Here is an 18,870-nt window from a genome sequence, read left to right as displayed (position 1 = left end):
CATACTTCATCCAAATATTGGGCCAGTAAAACATTCTTTGAAGTCAGCGACATGAAGGACGGACTCCTTGGACAACCGCCTCCAATTCAGTGGAAGGAGGCCACTCAGCAGCCAGACCGCCCAAGAAACTCCCAGAGCACTGCCTCCTCTGAGGCTGGACTTTCTTCAAAAGACCAGTGTTTCGATGTGGGAAGGGGTCTTCAAATGCCATTGGCTCAGTTGGAAGAAACTTTTTTTTTTTTTTTAAGATTTTATTTACAAGCAGGGAGAGCAGCAGAAGGAGAGGGAGAAGCAGGCTCCCCGCCGAGCAGGGAGCCCCATGCGGGTTTCCATCCCAGGACCCCGAGATCATGACCTGAGCCGGAGGTAGACGCTTAACCGGCTGAGCCACCCAGGCACCTTAGAAGAAACTCTTAAGGAAAGATCGGAATTGTCCTGTGCCAGCCCCCTGTAAATAAAACCTTTCTACAGTGAAGACACCAGCTTGTTCACCGACTCAAATTGTGGTGAGGGGGCAAAAGCTGCTCATGATCTGAAAGGCCCAACGCAGGCCCCAGCCCCAGCCGTGCGCTCGCAGGAGGTGCTCCGTTTAATGACTATTCACTAGGCGATTACTAGGAATTAATTCAGTAGAGAAGATAATCAATAGATGGCCCACTGAGAGAGGTCCATTAAGGTAGAACGGCTCGTCTCTTCAGGTGTGATAAATAGTGCATTTAGAGTATTCAATACCATAATAAAGTTTGTAATTAAATGAGGCCACTTGGCATCTTAATAACTGCACGCTTGCAAAGATTTAAACTTCGGACGGAGGCACACAGTAACATTCATAATCCCTTGAATGGGTTTCCTTTTTAGAGGAGAGAAAATAATGTTTGACTCTTCTCCTGAGAAGCTGACAGGGCAGATCTGTCCCCAGATCTTTACAGAGTTAAAAGGAAGAGGTGACTTTGAGCGCCTGTCACTGCGTCTTTTGTTCTCAGTGTTTCCCCACGAGCTTAATTATTAGCATCATCCCAGTGGGAAGAAGGCAGGCCAGAAGAGGCCTGGGGGACCGCGGCGCAGGGACCCGGTGGCCCCAGCAAGGTGCAAATCCGCGCATATACAAATGACTTTGCAGAAGTACAGTAAGGTTTCCCAGACCAAATCATCTCCATTTCTGTGGCTTATTATTAAAAGAGAAGCCCTTGCCACCGTTTGTCCTTTTGACCTCCCTCATCCTTTCTAGAGTTTGCGTGCGAGTGTGAATGCGCACGCGTGCATTCATGCACCCACACGTGCATTTAAAATCCATTTTTCTCCTTTCCCTGTAGGTTCTGAATAAAAATTTTTCAATGCAAATTTCAGATATGTATTATAATCACAAGTCATCTGTTCGGCAGCTTGCAAAACAGATGCGTTTTGTTCATTTCCATCCCATCCAGGAGATGTGTGTCAACTGCTGACCTCGTCAGACCTCCCCCAGGGTTGAGGATTATGAGTCTAAGAAGAGATTCAGTAAAAGGAAGAAAGAAAATGCTTTCATGTTCACACTTCTTTGTGTAAGTGCACACTGCCTTTGATCCTAATCTATGGACAGTGTTTATGGATGAGCACATGCTAATCAGTCCCGTCCTGGGAAGCATCTCGGCCTATGGACACACAGTGAACCTGTCAAAATGCAGCCGAGCCCTGTCTCTGCCATCCGACCCCCACCCAATCCCAGTGTGCCCCCAGTCGCTGCTACTCTACATTCTGAGTGTTATATTTAGCAATCTCTAGTAGAGATCACAGATTTTGAGAGTGAAACAAAATGCTTGTGGAGACCATAAGGGAGGCTTTTAAGCTTCAACTGTTATTAAGTTTAACTTGATGTTAGATGAAAATATCTTGCTTTGTGGGCTGGTGAGAGGGACATATATATTCGTACTGGCCCAGTTCTCCTCTGAGCCTTTGGGCGCAGCGCTGTCGCAAGACACAGAGGGGAAAGGAGCCTTCACAGACCTTCTCTCAGCTTCCCCTCGGCCCTGGGCTGAGCCTGGAAGAAGAGACTTTAACCATGCCAATGGACTGATGACCCAACCACAGAGGTCAACAGAGCAAGTTTTCTGCACTTCACATAAAGATCAAATCCTGCACTTTTATGTAATATATAGTGACTGACCGGTGTCTGCAGGACATTTAGCTCTTAGAGTTAAAGAAAACAAAAGGATGCTTCTGGTGAGCTGCCTTTGTGCAAAGTATTGAAAATTTACTCCTCTGGGCCATGGCTTGGTCTCACCATACTCCTCAAGGTGGACAAAACCCCATGCCAGGAAGGGCTCACTGGTGGTGTGAGGAACTCGGGCAGGGCTGTGGAGCCCAGGTGTCCCCTGGACTGGGTGCCCTTGTGGGGGCTCTGACTCCCTGAGCTGCATTGGGATGGGACTGAATGCACCCAGCGCTGGGAAGAGAAAGGGTGAACCCCGGGAGTCAGGGTTGGTCGGGCAGACCTGAGCCAGAGTGGAGAAGTGAGAGGCAGGCATCTAAATCCTGGGCCCACCCAGAATCTCTGCAGGAAAAGCCCACTCAAGAGCCTAGAGTTGCATGACTGATGTACCCTTCTATCCATCCCAGACTGTGACCTCATGGCAAGGCAGGTTTTAGGGATTGACGACTGCCAATTTTGCAGCCTCAGCCATCAGAAGAGGTCTCATACGATGATCACAGTTGTCTGAAAGCTTCTCCTGCCTTTGAGGTCAGAGCAGCTCAGGAAGCTTGCCCAACCCCACCCTCGTCAGCTTGCCCAGTTCCTCACTGCCATTGTGGAGGACATCAGAATCCAAGTCCCTGGTGCCCTCACTCATTTGTTCAACAAATAATACTAGGTGCTTAGAACGTACCAGGCCCTGTGTTAGGTGCTGGGGATATAGTGCTATGTAAGAAAGATATTAACTCCTGGACTTTAATGTCTAGCAAGGGAGACCAGACCCTGAATAAATAATTATATAAGTAATAGATCATTTTAAGTGGGTAATTGGATCGAGTACAATGCCATCATCTTCCAAGGGCTCAGCCAGGCACAGGACTGTTGACAAGCTTTCCAAAGGAACTCTGACTTAATTTAGAGAATTTCAAATGTACGTGTAGAGGCAGAAGGATTTGTAAGACCATCTGGTTTCCCTATTCCTAGTGCACAGATGAGTTCATTGGTATATAGAGTCAAGAGGAAACTTGTCCAGGGTCACATGGCTTATTGAGCCCTCGAATTAGTTTGAGAACCAAACCACATGCGAGAGAATACAAATGTATAGCCTAACATACACTTTATAATTATATTAGTAGATAGCAAGAACCAGAGGGTTGGAAAGTCCTGAGTCACATGCTTGTGTTTCTGATTCTGGAGTGCCATTTCTGTGAAACCATAAGAATCTTGAGCTCGGTTGGAGTCCTAGGAATTCCCTTCAAACAAAATCACGAAACTGCTCAGTAATGGCCTGACTCACAGGTTGCTGAGAAGTTGTCTAATGTCTCCACTAAGACATTAAGGCTGCATCTTCCTGGTAAAGTGGATTTCTTGGTGTCAGAGCGATAAAAGAGTTCTTCCTTGCCCCACCTTTTTCTTGGAGAATAACTCACCTTCAGGTGAAGTATACAGGAATGTTTTATTTCATCAAGCTAGACTTGAACTAATTAGGAAGAAATTCCTAATGTGTATCCAGGTTATCTCCAAAACAAATACCTAGTGTACTTTTTGAGGACTCTGCCCCCGTCCAAGAGGTCTGGTATTACCAGTCTGGCTGGGAAATTCCCCGGGGCTGCTTTGCTGGAGCTGACAGGAAATTTCATAACACTTCCTCCTTTGATGGTTTCCAGAGACCACTTACTAGGGCTGAGTACTTCTGTGAACCCATTATTTTCACAAGATGATTTAAATTGAGCATTGGTAGGACTGTTTGAAGATACTTTTAATGTAGTGGTTAAAATTGGATGATGTTACAATCCCAGTGAAGCTTATACTGGCAGGAGTGATTTAAATGTTTTAAGTATTTAAATTGTTTAGGCTGTAAAAATTGTGCATTGAAATGGTGTGAATCTGGTGGATTTCCCCTTGCAGTCACCCTCTGTTTCGGTCTCATAGATCACCTTGATGTCATAGTCTCACTCCATCAAAAGAGACCCTAACCCTGGGGCTGTTGGAACAAGAGGATCAAAGGGACATATTTCAGATTTCTGTCTCCCATTTCTCTGGAGCCCAGGTGAATGCTCAGGTATTTTGCTGCCACTAAGGGAAATCACCCAAGAAGCCAACCTCTTTTATTTCCTCTCCCGATCACCCATGGAATAGTTGATTATCTAAGGGTAATGGCAATAAAATTTTGCATAAGGGCAGCTTCCCCACTGGGCACCAATGCTGCCTAGTAGCACATAGCTAGAGTGAAACAAACCTTGCAGCTAAGGTAGCAGACACAGACTCCAATTAGAAATGTAAAAGATTTTGAAATGGGCAAAATTATTGGGTGTCCTGTCTAGGGGTCATCCCCATCTGTCATTGTCCTTGAGCTATTTCACAGTTTCATAAGTTGTAGAAAACTAATGACAATGCAAGTGATTCTTATCCGTAGAAATGCAAACAAATTGTGTCTACTTGAATGCAGTTGATTATTGCCCTGGTGGATACTCACTAGTTTTTCATATATTTATTTCAGTATTCCTGATTGCTTATATAATTGTCTGTTCTGGATTCGCCTTTGAAACCAGTTGTAACATCTTTTTGACTTTCTCATGAATTAATGAGTTAAGTGAAATCTGACATGTGTTCGTTCTTTATTTGTATGTGTCATGATTTAAACTATCTAAAAATATTAGCCTTTAAGATAAAGGTAAGCTCAGACTCATGCAATATAGCTGTGGAAATATTTCTTTTATATGGACTCTGATGATTATAAAGTAAAAAATTATAAGAAGTTCACTTCTACAAACTGCCTAAGACAATAGCAGAAAAAGACATTAAAATGACTGAAATGCTAAAAAAGCTCTGTCAGTTTTAGGTTCCAACAGACAGAAAAGGCAAGCTGAAGTGGCCATTTCAGCGGGTCTAGAGGATGGTATCCACACTCTGGCTGGGGCTTCTGGTCATCCTTCCCCATGTCATGACCATACCCTCTGGAGTGTTTGCAAGTCCAAAAAAGGTACTCCAACATGAGGCAACTTTATGGACCACTTCCTATCACAGAATTATGTCTCCATTAAATGTTGCCTGCCCAAGAACTCATAACTACTGTAGGAGAGCAAAATTTGCCACTCCCAAATTTGTCTCCTTGGCATTTGGATTATTTTAGGCTGAATATTTTTAAGAAATAGAAGGCTCAGAAAGAACCTTTGACCTTCCCCTAACTGCCTAAAAGAACTTACATAGAAGACCTGCTACAATATGGGAGCTAACACCATAGATAACTACAGTACAGTATGAACGAGGGGTAGTAGACAGGGAGGGACCTAGCAAAGTCTGTTTATTAAAATTACTCTCTGTGTCCCATTATTTCTGGATGGCCCAGCAAATATTTTTTTACCAAACATTTATTCTTTTTCAACTTCTTGTGAATTGTTCTCCTTCCCTTTGAAGTTCCAGGCCCTCTCCTTTTTTTTTTTTTTAAAGATTTATTTATTTATTTTAGAGAGGGAGAGAAAGCGGGGGAGAGAGAGCACACAAGCAAGCAGGAGGGGAAGGGAGAGGGAGAGAGAATCTCAAGCAGACTCTGTGCTCGGAGCCTGACACAGGGCTCGATCTCACAACCCTGAGATCACGACCTGAGCTGAAACCAAGAGTCAGATGCTTAACCGACTATGCCACCCAGGCATCCCTCTCCCCTCTTTTCTTTAGCTCTGGATAGCATATAAGCCTCAATTGCCTGACTGCCTGTGGGCTTCCTGTTCTTATGGAGCTCCCTGCCAGACACACAATTAAATTTGTTTTTCTCTTCTTAATCTACTTTCTGCCATCTCAATTATTCAACCAGTCAAAAGAACTAAGAGGGACAGGGGAAATTTTCCCTTCCCCAACACTGCATAAGACCTGTCATGCTACCCAGAGGAAGCACCTTCTTTGACAAAAATAAATAACCCAAGACCTATGTTAAAGATAACACAATGACCTGATTAGACATAGGTTCCTCTTTTTTCTCTGTCATCTCAGGTTCACCTTTGTTTACCAAAATGAGAAAAATAAGAAAAAGAACAAGTGCAACAAGCACACAACCTAGGCTGTAAGCTATTGCATTTATTCTTGGTTTGTTCTCACCTGACTTTAGGAAAAATCTATTTACTATGGAGAAAATTTAAGGATTCTCACCTTCAGGTTTGATGTTAAAATCCAAGGAAGACATTATTTATTTCACAAAAGAGAAAAGATTACCAAACAGTAGGATCTTATTTTTATTTAAATATATAAATATATATTATATATTTATTATATATTTATACAATATATATTTAAATGTCTGCAAGAATATATGAAAAAATCAAATATCTCTGGTGAATTACAGGTAATTTTTATTTATTATTATTAATTTATTATTATTTATTAATTGACTTTTTTGCTAACTCATTTTTTTAAATTTCCTACAATAAACCTGAATTACATTTATAACATGAGAAAAAAATAAAAATAGATAAACTGAATTTAGTATGCAGGCCTTTTGATTAGCAAGAAAGAATATGCAGGCCTTATTTAGCAAGAAAGAGACTTATGTGGGTTACTTTCAGTAATGGACTTTTTTTTTTCCCAAAAGGAGAACACCCCATCGAGCTATCTCATCAGCTGGACTCTCATCACTCTGGACCCAGAGTTTTGAAGACCAGGATATAGAGCATATCTCCCTGAGACTTACTTCAGTTAAACAGGAAAATCCTCAGGGAGCTGCAGCCCTCGGAAATGATTGATGTTATGACTCAGAATTTACCATAGATCTATAATTTTTGAACAGTAGGGAAATTCTTTTCAGGTTGTATTCATCCTTAAAAGTTGCTCTTTGCTGACCAATGAAGGAGGAGGTTTCAAAACCTTTCACATACTGCAAAGTTCAAAGAGAGTTGAAGCTCAGAGACAGAGAGATTGAGAATTTTTTGCAATTAATATAAAAATTTCTGGGATTAAGGAAATGACCAATTTGCAACAAATTGATATCTGAGTGAAAATACAAGAGGACTGGCAAAAGATAGAAAATCAGCATGGCAATCCCCAAGAAAGAAGAGGGACAGAGATATTTTACTGTTTCTTAGGAAGAAGGGATTGGATTTTAACATCACAATCACACCATATACTTTATGTTGAACGTTCCCTAACTGGGTCCCCAGCAAGAGCTTATATTCTAGAAAAGCTGAAACTTTTGGAATGTCTAGTGGACCCATGGGCAAACTTCAAGCTATCATTCATATGGGGGACCAAAGAGCTTCATGGCGTGGAAAATTGATTAAACATTCTGAGGAGGACCACTAGACTCTGGATCTAAAAATCCCTACGCCAGAGGAAAACAAAGGTTACCTCTTAACACCCTTCTCCCATCTGGCCCAGGGTGTACAGGATGGGGCAAAATTCCCTACAAGCGAAACAGAAGAGTTGGGGGCAGAGTTCACTCAGGCATGAAAGTTCAATGGCTGGTGCCAGATTGGCTGCTAAGCCAGCCCTGGCTGGACCAATTCCACAAGGGAGGGAAGGCTGTGAGACAAAGAGCCTTCCTAATAATAAGGAAACACACAAACAAAGAATGTAACAGCCCAAGACAGCACAGCTGTGAAAACTTAAAGAATACTTTGGAGGAGGGATACCTGGCTGGCTCAGTCGGAAGAGCATGCGACTCTCGATCTCAGGGTGGTAAGTTTGAGCCCCACGTTGGGTGTAGAGATTACTTAAATAAACAAATAATTTTTTTTTTTTTAAAGAATACTTTGGAGGGAATATCTTCCCTTCACTTCAGAAAGAGAAGTTTGCTATGGGAAAGAGAAAAGACAATGATGACACATTGCAGACCAAGAGAGAATTTGTAACAAAACAGGCAGTAGAGGAAAATGGGGCCCCATGGGCTCTGCAGGGACTTCTGTGGCAGTGAAGTGAGGGACTTTTTCCTCTGGCCTGTAGTATGGTGGGTAGTCACAGGGAACATGTTATGTCTGTCGCTGTCACTTGTGTGGCATGCTATAGGTCTGCCCTGGGATCAAAGAGGCAATTAGCGAGGGGTGAAGACCCTGGAGCTCTATCTGGGGACAAGCCGGGGAGTTACTCTTTTATTTCTTTTAGAAAGACTGAATTGTGGTGTGGTCTGGGCAAACACCTTTTCAGCTAGTGGCTTTGATTACTCTCAAATGATATATTCTGTTGACAATCAGAAATTATATAATAAAATAATTTCTTCATGTAGTATTGGACATCTTAGCTAGATGTATCCAATTGAACATTTCTGTGCACTTTCTAGTGCCACATTCAAATGGGAGTGTCAGGAAGATAAAGTAGAATCACCTTTAGGAAAGCAATTTAATAATAATACAACTCATGAGTTTTAAAGTATTTTTACTCTTTGCCCAGTAATTCCACTTTTTGAAACATCCTAAAGAAATAATGCTAAGTGCAAAGATAAATGCACGAAGATGTTTATTATCACGTTACATATAAAAGTCAAAAACTTCTATCAGTCTAAATGCTTAAAAATTGGAGATTGGTGAAGTAAATTATGAAAATCCACATTATGGATGCAACAGAACTATTAAAATGGTGGTGATAAAGAGGTTTTTTTATCATTAGGATCTGTCTGTGATGTAATTTTAAGAGGAAAAAAGCAAGCTAGTGAGTTTTAACATACAATGTAAATTCGCAGCTGTATAAATAATATGCATTATGAATAGGAATAAGAAATAGATGATTAAAAATTATCTCAGTGATAAGATTACATTTGATTTTTATTACTTTCCCTTTCTTTTTTTATACTTTATTTTTCAAGTTTCTACATAAGCAAATAATTTATAATCGTATGTGTATGTGTGCATGTGCAGACATACTCCGAGGTACATATGCACACACACGTATATTTGGTGCCTTGACAGGAAAGCAGTCCACCCTTGCAAAACGGCTGTCACAAGTTTTCCAGGCTTCACATTCTTACTGCTTTCCCTTTTCTAGCTTGCATAAGAGTTGTAGATCTATTTTTTCTATTCCTTTTAGTCCCCCTCACCATGAAAAACCACACAACCACCACATACACAATGCACACAAACACACTGTTGGAGCGGAAACATTTTTATTGACCCTTCAAGGCTCTGTTGGCTGGTCTAAGAATTAAGTTGGCATGAGACAGATTAACAGGAGAAAACCAAATTTAATTACATATGTACAGGGTCCAAAAGGATATGAGGCCCACAGGCAGCCAGGCAATTGAGACTTATATGCCATCCAGAGCTAAGGAGAAGGGGGCAGGGAGTTAGGACTTCAAAGGGAAGGAATCAGCTCACAGGAAGATGAAAAAGAGTAAATGTTTGGTTAAAAAAGAAGAAGAAGAAGAAGTTTGCTGGGCTGTACAGAATCAATGGGACATAGGGAGGAATTTTAACAGACTTGTAAGGTTCCTCCCTGTCTCCCACTGCCAGTTCGTATTACCCTGAAGTCACCTATGGTGAAAGCTCCCTTCCTGGAATAGATCCTCCATATAAATTCTTTTAGGCATTTAGGGGCGGGTCATGGGGTCTTCCTGAGCCTTCTGTTCCTTAAAAATATTCAGCCGAAAATAATTCACATGTCAAAAAGACACATTCTGGGTGGGACAGTTTTGCTCCCCTACAACACCCACACACATGACCAAAATCTTTGTGGACAGGGACCTGAGATTAAATAATATCGAGTATATAAAATGCCTTCTCTAAGTGCTTTCTCTCTCTCTCTTTCCCTTACTTTCTTCCTTCCTCCCTTTTTTTAAAAAACTTTTCTCCTGAGTATCATTTCTCCACTCAGCAATGCCCAGAGAGACGGAGTAAGACAGGCATGGGGGAAGGGACAGCGAGGCAAGCAGATTTCCTTGGCAAGATTAGAGTGGTTTGTGTCAGAGAGCAATGAGCCAAAAAACTGCTGAGATGGGGTCCAGGGTGTGTTGGAGAAGAGCCTGGGAGGCAGATAGCTTGGATTCAATGAGACAGGCCATTTGGATCTCCAGTAGTTTCCCCAGCAGGGAACACCAACATTCCAGAGAAGACTGACTGTAAGGAAGGCCCAGGGCCAAGGTGCAGGGCCAGACTGGGAGCCTGTCCTCACCTTCAGAGTGCCAGGAAACATGGGATTGGCACAGAGTTCTTTTTCTGTGGGGTCGAATGGGCTATTTTCTCTCCCCTTTCCCAATATACTGGCTTCACATAAAACTGTTCAGATTCAAATGCCTCCTGCTTCAGCCGTTATGTAAGTGAGGTCGGCCGAGTGTGATGAAACACAGAGCGATAAGAACTGTGGCCTACCGGGAAATGTTTGCTCCCTGAAGTGGCCCAGCACACTTTCATGCCAGCACTTTTGCTCAGCAGGTATGAGGCTAAGAGTTGCAGGTCTTCTCATTTTTCCAGGGAAGCTGAAATTCCAGAGAAGCTTAGAATTCTCAGTGTGTGTGTGTGTGTGTGTGTGTGTGTGTGAGAGAGAGAGAGAGAGAGAGAGAGAGAGAGAGATCTCAATTTTTTTAATGTTGGCTCAATTAAAAAAAAACTAAAACCAAAAACATAACACAGTGTAGACCAAATATAACATGTTTGCTGACTGGATTTAATCTATGGGCCATTGGTTTGGGAATCTCTGAAATAAAACCATGTAAGTCTGTCTACTTCCTTCCCATATGACTGATAAGAAATATTGTGTCTCTTGTAAAAAGACAAATATTTAGTTCCTATTGTGTGCACAGCATACCATGAGATACCATGAGAAATACTAAGCTGTTCTCTGCTTTCTAGGAGCTTAAAATATTGTGAGGCAACAAGGTATTCACTCAGGAAAGTCGGGTAATAATGTTATGCAGAGTTATGATATCAAGGCCTATATTGGTAAGGTAAGATATACCAAAGTCACCTGAAAAAGGAAGAATGGCTTTTAGATCTATATCAAAACTTGCCTATAGTAAAACCAGTGGTGTGAAGGTATCTAGCGTATTATTCACTTTTATATTCCCAGAACTTGGCACTTAGTAAATGATGTTCAACAAATATTTCTTGAATAAAAGGATAAAATTAATGAGTCGTAGAAAGGAAAAAATCAGTCTTGTGAGCTAAAAGAAATGGGAGAAAAGGGAAGCTAATATTTTTACCACTGATGACAATATCCAGTGGAAAGACACTGACTTTGGGGACCAGAGCATATGGTCACCAAGGTTCCCATTCCTGTTGGGGAGAAAGGGTGTACAACCAGTCTCACTATAAGCCATGTTAAACAATTCACATGGCTATTTTTCTTCTTTGCTAAAGTGTCTAGTCAACCTCCTAATGACCAATTAAGCTTCCTTGACATCTCGATGCAGGGAGCAAGAGATCTTGGCTAGAGGATCCACAGGGTCTGCTCTTGTGAATGACTGTGTTTCTCTGTAATAGGCATTGAGTTACAGAGGACTGAAGAGTTTGGTTAGCAGGACTGTCTTTCTGGGCCAGATGCCACTCTTTGGGATCCTGTCTTAGGAACTACAACTGACCTTCCTTGCTGGTGCCTCTAATTCATCATCCCTTTACTCCTAGAACTGGCGTCAAGGAATAAGGGCCTAAATGAGCAAAACAGACAGAACACACAGTTGTAGATCAAAGAAGAGAGCAAACATTTCGTTTTGAGTCATGAAGGGAAGACTCAGAATGGAAGGGGCTTCAAGAATGGGTGTTAAAAAATGAATCCGTTTTTGGAAAGGTGAAGGGGAATGGGGAAAAGATAACATGGCAGGTGGTGATAAAACCAACATGCTCTATCAGAACATCAGTTTGTTTTGGAGGAGTATGAGAGAGAAAGTTGGTTGGGTCCACCCAAAAGCCAGGCCAAAGGGCTTCAACTTTATCCAACAGATTTATGGGGGAGAGACTAAAGTTCTGAGGAAATGAACAATGGATGAAATTGGTGTTTTGTTTAGATCTTCCCCAACGCTTCCCAAGAATGTGTGCCGATTGCAAATACCTGATGGTTAGTCTCCAGGAGGCAGGTGGACAATTCGAGTACACAATGGTCCTTGGCGTCCTGGAACAAGCTCTGACAAGACAAAGGCAACATGAGGAACACTGCAGTGAACTCAGACCCCATTGTTATTTTTTTTAAAGATTTTATTTTTAAGCAATCTCTACACCCAATATGGGGCTCAAACTCACAACCCTGAGATTGAGAGCGGCACACTCCACCGACTGAGCCATCCAGGCACCCCAGGCCCCATTGTTATTCACAGCTCGTCTCTGCTGATCCTGATGGAGCAAAAGCTCAAGGTTCTGTCTTCATCATGAGCAACATTTCCACTACAGCCCCTTGCAAGCCCTTGGAAGCACTCCTAGCATTTGGCCATGCCAGGACATCAAAGTTGCTGCCATATGACTCCTGAAAAAATAAAAGAAAACTTTAGAGGGCCTCATGACCACAGTTTCATGAAAGACTCTGGGCAAGCAGCAGGGACAAGTGCTCCTGGGGCCCCTGACATTACCTGAGGAACTTATATGGTCACAAGTATCTGGAGCTGCATTTTTCCATCTGTTTCGAGCCAAGAACCCATTCTTTAATGAAAACTCATCGAGAATTCCAATACATGAGATGATGAAAGTGTCAAGGCTCTGGCTAAAGAATATGGGAAATCCTTTCTGACAAGCCTTTGGCCGCTGTGCTTTCCACAGCTAACTCAATTCCCCCTCTGGGGAAACTGAGGCACCTCTGCTCAAGCCCAGTGCTCCCTAGAACATGTTGTGAAAAAACTGGGCTAGACCATAGAGCTGCAGAATGGAAACTTGGTGTAGCTGTGGCCCAAGGTAATAATAGCAATTGTAACCATACTTTTAAATAAATTTATTTTGGACTTGTTATGTGTCCAAGATCGTTCTAAGTACTTTACATATGTTAATTCATGGAATTCCACCCCCCAACAACTCCATGAGGTTAGGAACTATTATTCCCTCCATTTTACAGATGAGGAAACTGATGTCTAAGAAAAGTTAGCATCTTGTTCAAGCTAGTAGGTGATAAACCCAGGCTTTGGTCACAGGAAGTCTGATTTCAGAACCAGCCCTCTGAGTATTTCAGTCTTACTGGTTCTATCTCAATACCTGGGGAAAGTTATTAATCTTGTAGGATTTGTGCACAGGTGTCTAGTTTTAGTTTTCTTTCCCTTCCCTAAGAAGACGGGAATGGGCAGAGGAGCCAATCAAGCCTCGAGGGGGCCTGGACCAGAGGCCAGCTCTATGCCACCCCTCTTTGCAACACTGGAAAACAAACAACTCCCCTCACAGCGTCAGGGAAATATGACATCCCTGCTCCATGTTGTACAGGGGGAGGGACTGAAGCATCAAAGCCATGGCTATAAATATCCACATTAATGAGGGAGGACTCCTGGAGACCTAAATGAATCCATTTTATGGGTTTGTCATACATCAGGTTAATATGATTCTGACAAATAATTATATTCAAAACTGGACAGGGATGGAGAATGGTGTTGTTCCTTTTGATTGTTACAGCAGAGCCTTCCGGCCAGGGAAAGGCTGATGACGCCAATACTGAAGTGCAGAGCGAAACTGTAAGGATTTGTGGCATTTAGACAAAGGAGCTCATGGCTCTGCACCCACCCTGGCTCAGGCAGCGGGATTATCATTCTCTGATTCCTTAATGAGCAGAGCCGCTCATCGATTACTGCACAGTTAGACTGGGTGTGGAGACAGGAGGACGGGGCGTGGGGCAGAATGGAATAGTGATGTGGCTGTTCTTGTTTTTTCACATTGACTAGAAGGCTTCTCATAGGGAAGGACATATACACTGGGTGAGCTCTGAAAACAGGGTTTCAGTTTGCATATGTCAAACCGTGATGGCAGCTTCTTGTTTGACTAGAAGGATGGCTATTCTCCCTTGGGTTAATTACAGTGGCCTCTGAGGGGAAAGGTCTTCTTACTGAAGAAGGGGAAAAAGAGACCCTGGGTGGCTGTGACATTTGTCATCATCTAGTCCTGAATCCCGGAAGTCCTGGCACTGTATTCTGGGCTGGAGGGCTGGGCCTCCCAGGAAGACTGACCCCAAGGGAGACATTCACATTCATGGGCCTTTCTTCAGCCACAGGGGGCTTCTCTCCACCACTATGAGCTGTTCACTGCCTGAGGGCATCATCCCCGGGGTGGGGGGGGCTGCAGAGAGGCTGACGTGCAGCCCTGGCTCTGTTCACCCAGCCTTGCCACCTGGAGGAAGGGGGCATTTTCTAATCTGAATAAAGATGTTGTATGGGTTCACAGTGGCCTTTAGCTCACCCAGGATGGTCAAAGACCCACTGCCTAGGCAGTCAGGGCACCTAAGGGGACAGCTTTACTTTGCCTTTCTGTTGCTCCAAAGCAACTACCATTTGCCCTCCAGATTCTCATTCCTTGTCACACTCAGCCTCCTCTCCTGTGGCATCAAGAAAGCGGAAAACCAAACGCATAGATACAGAGAACACAACGGTGTTTGCCAGAGGTGGGGAGTAGAGAGGTGGGGGAAATGGGTGAATGGTCAAAGGCACAAACTTGCAATTACAAGATAGACAAGTCCTGGGGATATAATGTACAGCATGGTGACTGTAGTTAACAGCACTGCATTGCTTTTTGGCCTTTGGGCGAAGATCAAATGTGTAGTTAACAATACTGTATCGTTTATCTATCTATCTATTTTTTTTTTTTTTAAAGAGTATTTAAAGAGAAAGAGAGGCAGAGTGTGCATGAGTGGGGGGAGGGGCAGAGGGAGAGGGAGAGACAGCATTTCAAGCAGACTCCTCACTAAGCACAGAGCCTGACACAGGGCTCAATCCCACGACCCTGAGATCATGACCTGACCCAAAATCAAAAATTGTACGCATAACCGACTGAGCCATCCAGGGACTAACTATCGTATATTTAAAAGTTACTGTAGGAGTAGATCTTAAAAGTTCTCATCACAAAAAAAAAGTTAGTGACTGTGTATGGTGATGGCCGTTAACCGAACTTCCTGTGGTGATCATTTTGCAATGTAGACATACATCAAATAACCGCGCCGCACACTTAAAATTAATATCATGTTATATATAAATTATATGTCGATAAAAATTTTACAAATTTTAAAAAGAGATCGAGAAATGAGACATGCAGGCACGACCCTACTAAGAACAGAATTCCATGTGGCCCTGAGCTGATTCTGTTGGTACTGTTTGTTTTCACCAGTAAGGACGTTTCCTCACTAGCTCCCCTCCCCGCTGCATCTCTCTCCTCCTGGTAGCTCGTCAGCCAGGAACCGGCAGTGAGATGTTTCTTCACATGTCCACACCAGAGTCCTCTTCCCACAGCGAGGTCAACCTGGACTCTGTACAGACTGAACCTTAAAGAAACTGCTTTAGCAAGAAAACAACTCGGAAGCTGTCTCTCACCCATCAATCAAAACTGACAGTGGAGTCTTCAGCGTGGTGTTTTTCTTCATAACATCCTCTGAAGCCGTTCTGGGTTAAATGGTTTCACTGACTTCTCATGAAGATAACTGTGATGACTTCCGCATGAATGCATGCCAGAATATTGTCATGAGGAAAAAGTCTCTGTTTTTGAGGACAGCTGCTCCTTCCTCCCTTCCAAAAATGTTGCCAGTAGCGTGGGATTCTCTCCAGGCCACTGAGCACTGGCCCAGGGACCCTCTGTCAGGTCCCCCAGTCCCCGTGTGCTCCATCCTTCCTTCTGCCACCACCCAGCTGAGCAGGAGGCCTTTGGCTTGGGTGGAGCAGCCCAGAAAACGGAGAAAGGCCCTCTGAAGGTCAGCCCTCTAACCTGGTATTTGGAGAACATGTCTTCTTCCTTTTTGTCTTTCCCAGGATCAAGAAAGGATAAGGCCATATATTTTTCTGAACAGCACACAGTGTAAGAGAAAATCATTTTTTTTCCAGCTAAGCCTCCCGCTGGGCTCCCCAGCCAACTTTCCGCAGCTCATAAAATAAACACAATTCCCATTTATCCCCCCAGCTCCAAATCCATCATTACTTGGCTCCGGACAAATGGGCAGGTGGTGCTGCACAACAGGAACTGGATGAGCTCTTTTCTCCTTCCTGCACGGAAGAAGGAGGATTAACACAAAATCTTTTCTATTAGTGAATGGCAGGGCGGATAACTGAGAACGTTCGTGTGAATTTCATCACGGAGAAAACTATGGAGGTGATAATTAGAATAGTCTTGCTGTCTCTGAAAAGGCAAGGCTGCAACCTGCCACGTCGACCATCTCATGCAAGGTCCAGATTGGTTTCATTAGATGGAGATGTGCAGGCATGTGCAGAGGAGGTGGGGGGGGCAGGGAGCAAGGAGGGTAACAATGTGGGGTGTGGAAGGCAGACCTCTCATCAGTGATACAAAGCTCTATTAGAAAGTATTACCGGGAGGCCTGGGTGGCTCAGTTGGTTAAGCATCTATCTTCAGCTCAGGTCATGATCCCAGGGTCCTGGGATCGAGTCCCTCGTCGGGCTCCTTGTTCCGCGGGGAGCCTGCTTCTCCTTCTGCCTTTGTAGCTCCCCCTGCTTGTGCTGTTGGGTTTTTTCTCTCTCTCTGTCAAATAAAGAAATAAAATCTTAAAAAAAAAAAAAAAAGTACTACTTACTTTGTTTCTTTTTAAATATCGAAAATTTCAGGGAACTTCGATGAAGGAGCCTCAGGACAGGGAAAACATATAAACAAAAGTACATTTTCTGTAAAGTTAATAGAACTTTAGTGCCCTCACTTGCTCGGGCTTCCGTGAGCGCCGAGAGTTTCTGGGAGTTATAGAATGTTCTAGGTGAGGAGGTGAGGCCGGGTTATAATTAGAAAGTATTTCTGGATAAGCACATGCCAACTTCAAAGTGGCTGAAGCTGCCAGGCTTTTATGTAGCAGAGAGGTGCCCATTAGGTGGCAGTGCCTGAGGAATGGTCACTTCTTTAACATCTGCTGGCCCCGAGGCATGGCCTGAGGCTGGAAGAGGAACCAGGGGATGCTGAGGGCCGCTTTGCAATCAATGTCAAGTGTGAAGCTTCCTGGGGGAGTGTGAGTGTTGCAGGGTTAGTGTCCATTGGGAAACCGTGTCTCCTCCTCGGCAAGCTTCAGAACTTTCTGTCTGATATTAATGGTTGTTCTGGGGCCTTATCTAGCTGTGCACATGTAGTGTATCTGATCCAGTGTGCCTACTGGATGACCTTAAATACTAAGAAGACAATCCATACCTGTAGGGGCACCACGAATAGCCCTGGACTTGGAATGCCAAAATCCAACCTGACCTTTCCTAAAGGTCCCTATTCCCACTATTTGCTGGGGGAAGGATGCAATGACCCAGGCCAGGATGATCCTTCTAAATAGGGCTGGATTCCCTTAGAGGAATCTACATAGAAAACTGTTGTCAGAATTTGTGAAGGGTCTGAAATATTTCTCTTACTTGCAAGCTAACAAGTTAGACTGCCACCGTTTTATTGGTATGTACCACAATATATACTTTTATTTATATACGTATTTATATACACATATCTACACAAATATATATAAATTTAACAGACACACACAGAGGGAGGTAATGAGATCTCTGGGTCAAAGACAAAGTCCATTTATTACTCTCAGCAAATGCAGCATGCTGGAAAAATATCCCCCAAGGGCTATGCAGTGAGGGCCAACTGGTGCCCACACCTGCAGGGGGTGCATTATTGGAGAAGACTCCCACAACTGGGAAACTGTGATCTTGTATAGGACTGCTGGTGACCTGCGTATCCTCACCTCTGGAGAGAGAAAAACCTTAACTATAATCTGGAATTTAAGCTAATCTTCGGGTAGTGAAGGGGAGGTATTATCTTTCCTACCTCGAAACATCTCCAGGGAGGGAGATGTCGCTAAGCTTTCGTATCCTGGAATGTCTCCTAATACAAACATTCTTAATTTGGCTGCAAATGTCTTTGCTCAGAGGACCCAGATAGTTCAGAAATATGAGATATTTGTGGAGAATTGTCTCTCAACAAAAACATGTAGGTAAAATAAAACCCCCCTCCCTCAATAAAAATCTCTTTAGGTATACATAGACTTTCAGGAACATTTTATATAATTATACCACCTCATATAGTGGTATTTTAGGGGAAGAGAAATAAGGGCAGTAAAGGGCAACCACATGTGGGAAACAACGTTCTATTAAGGGACATTGGAGCCTAGGTGTTCCAGGCTATGAGCATCAGTAACGTGAACAGTGGTCAGGGGAATGACAATAAAGATGACATAAAGTGAGTGGGCATCAGCCCAGAGGACAGCTCAATGGAAGATAAGAGAGAAACTCCCTCTTTCTTATAGGACTCTCAAAGAATGGGACTCTTAAAGCATGGGGTTCTTACACTTAGAGTACAAGGGTACACATGTTTTCTGCAAGCTGTCACTGGCTGGCTGAGTTCTCCTTGGCCTACAGAGAGGCTGGCCCATCCCAACCAGAGGAAGCCTAGGCCCTGAAAGTCTTGGCTCTTCACTCCCCTTCTTTGGACCAAAATGCTTTTGACTTGTCTGCACATGACTCTTTGGTGGATAACTCTCTCCCTAGGCTTCCCAAAAAGGAAGACAGAGGGTTTGTTTTTCTTGAAGGTGTGTAGGAACTCTGTCTCCAGAAGAAAACCCTCACTGAGAGTGCTGTTGAGCAACTCATCAGCACCCCATGGTCTCACTGTGGGCTGACTCTCTCCTGCCTGACTCTGGCAATGGCCTCATATTTT

General features: G+C 43.4%; 1 long non-coding RNA gene across 1 annotated transcript in view; it reads left to right on the top strand.

Moving 5' to 3' along the window:
* Window positions 1–7,693: 7,693 nt before the first annotated feature.
* Window positions 7,694–18,870, top strand: part of LOC118520317 (uncharacterized) — a 48,584-nt gene continuing 37,407 nt past the window's right edge. The window contains exon 1 of the long non-coding RNA XR_013443210.1: window positions 7,694–7,831. This is a non-coding gene — a long non-coding RNA (uncharacterized LOC118520317). The remainder of the gene's footprint in view (window positions 7,832–18,870) is intronic.

Source organism: Halichoerus grypus, chromosome 1 (assembly GCF_964656455.1).
Source record: "Halichoerus grypus chromosome 1, mHalGry1.hap1.1, whole genome shotgun sequence".
Classification (NCBI taxonomy): Eukaryota; Metazoa; Chordata; class Mammalia; order Carnivora; family Phocidae; genus Halichoerus; species Halichoerus grypus.
The sequence above is the reverse complement of the archived record's forward strand: the minus strand, read 5'-3'. Positions and strand labels throughout refer to the sequence as shown.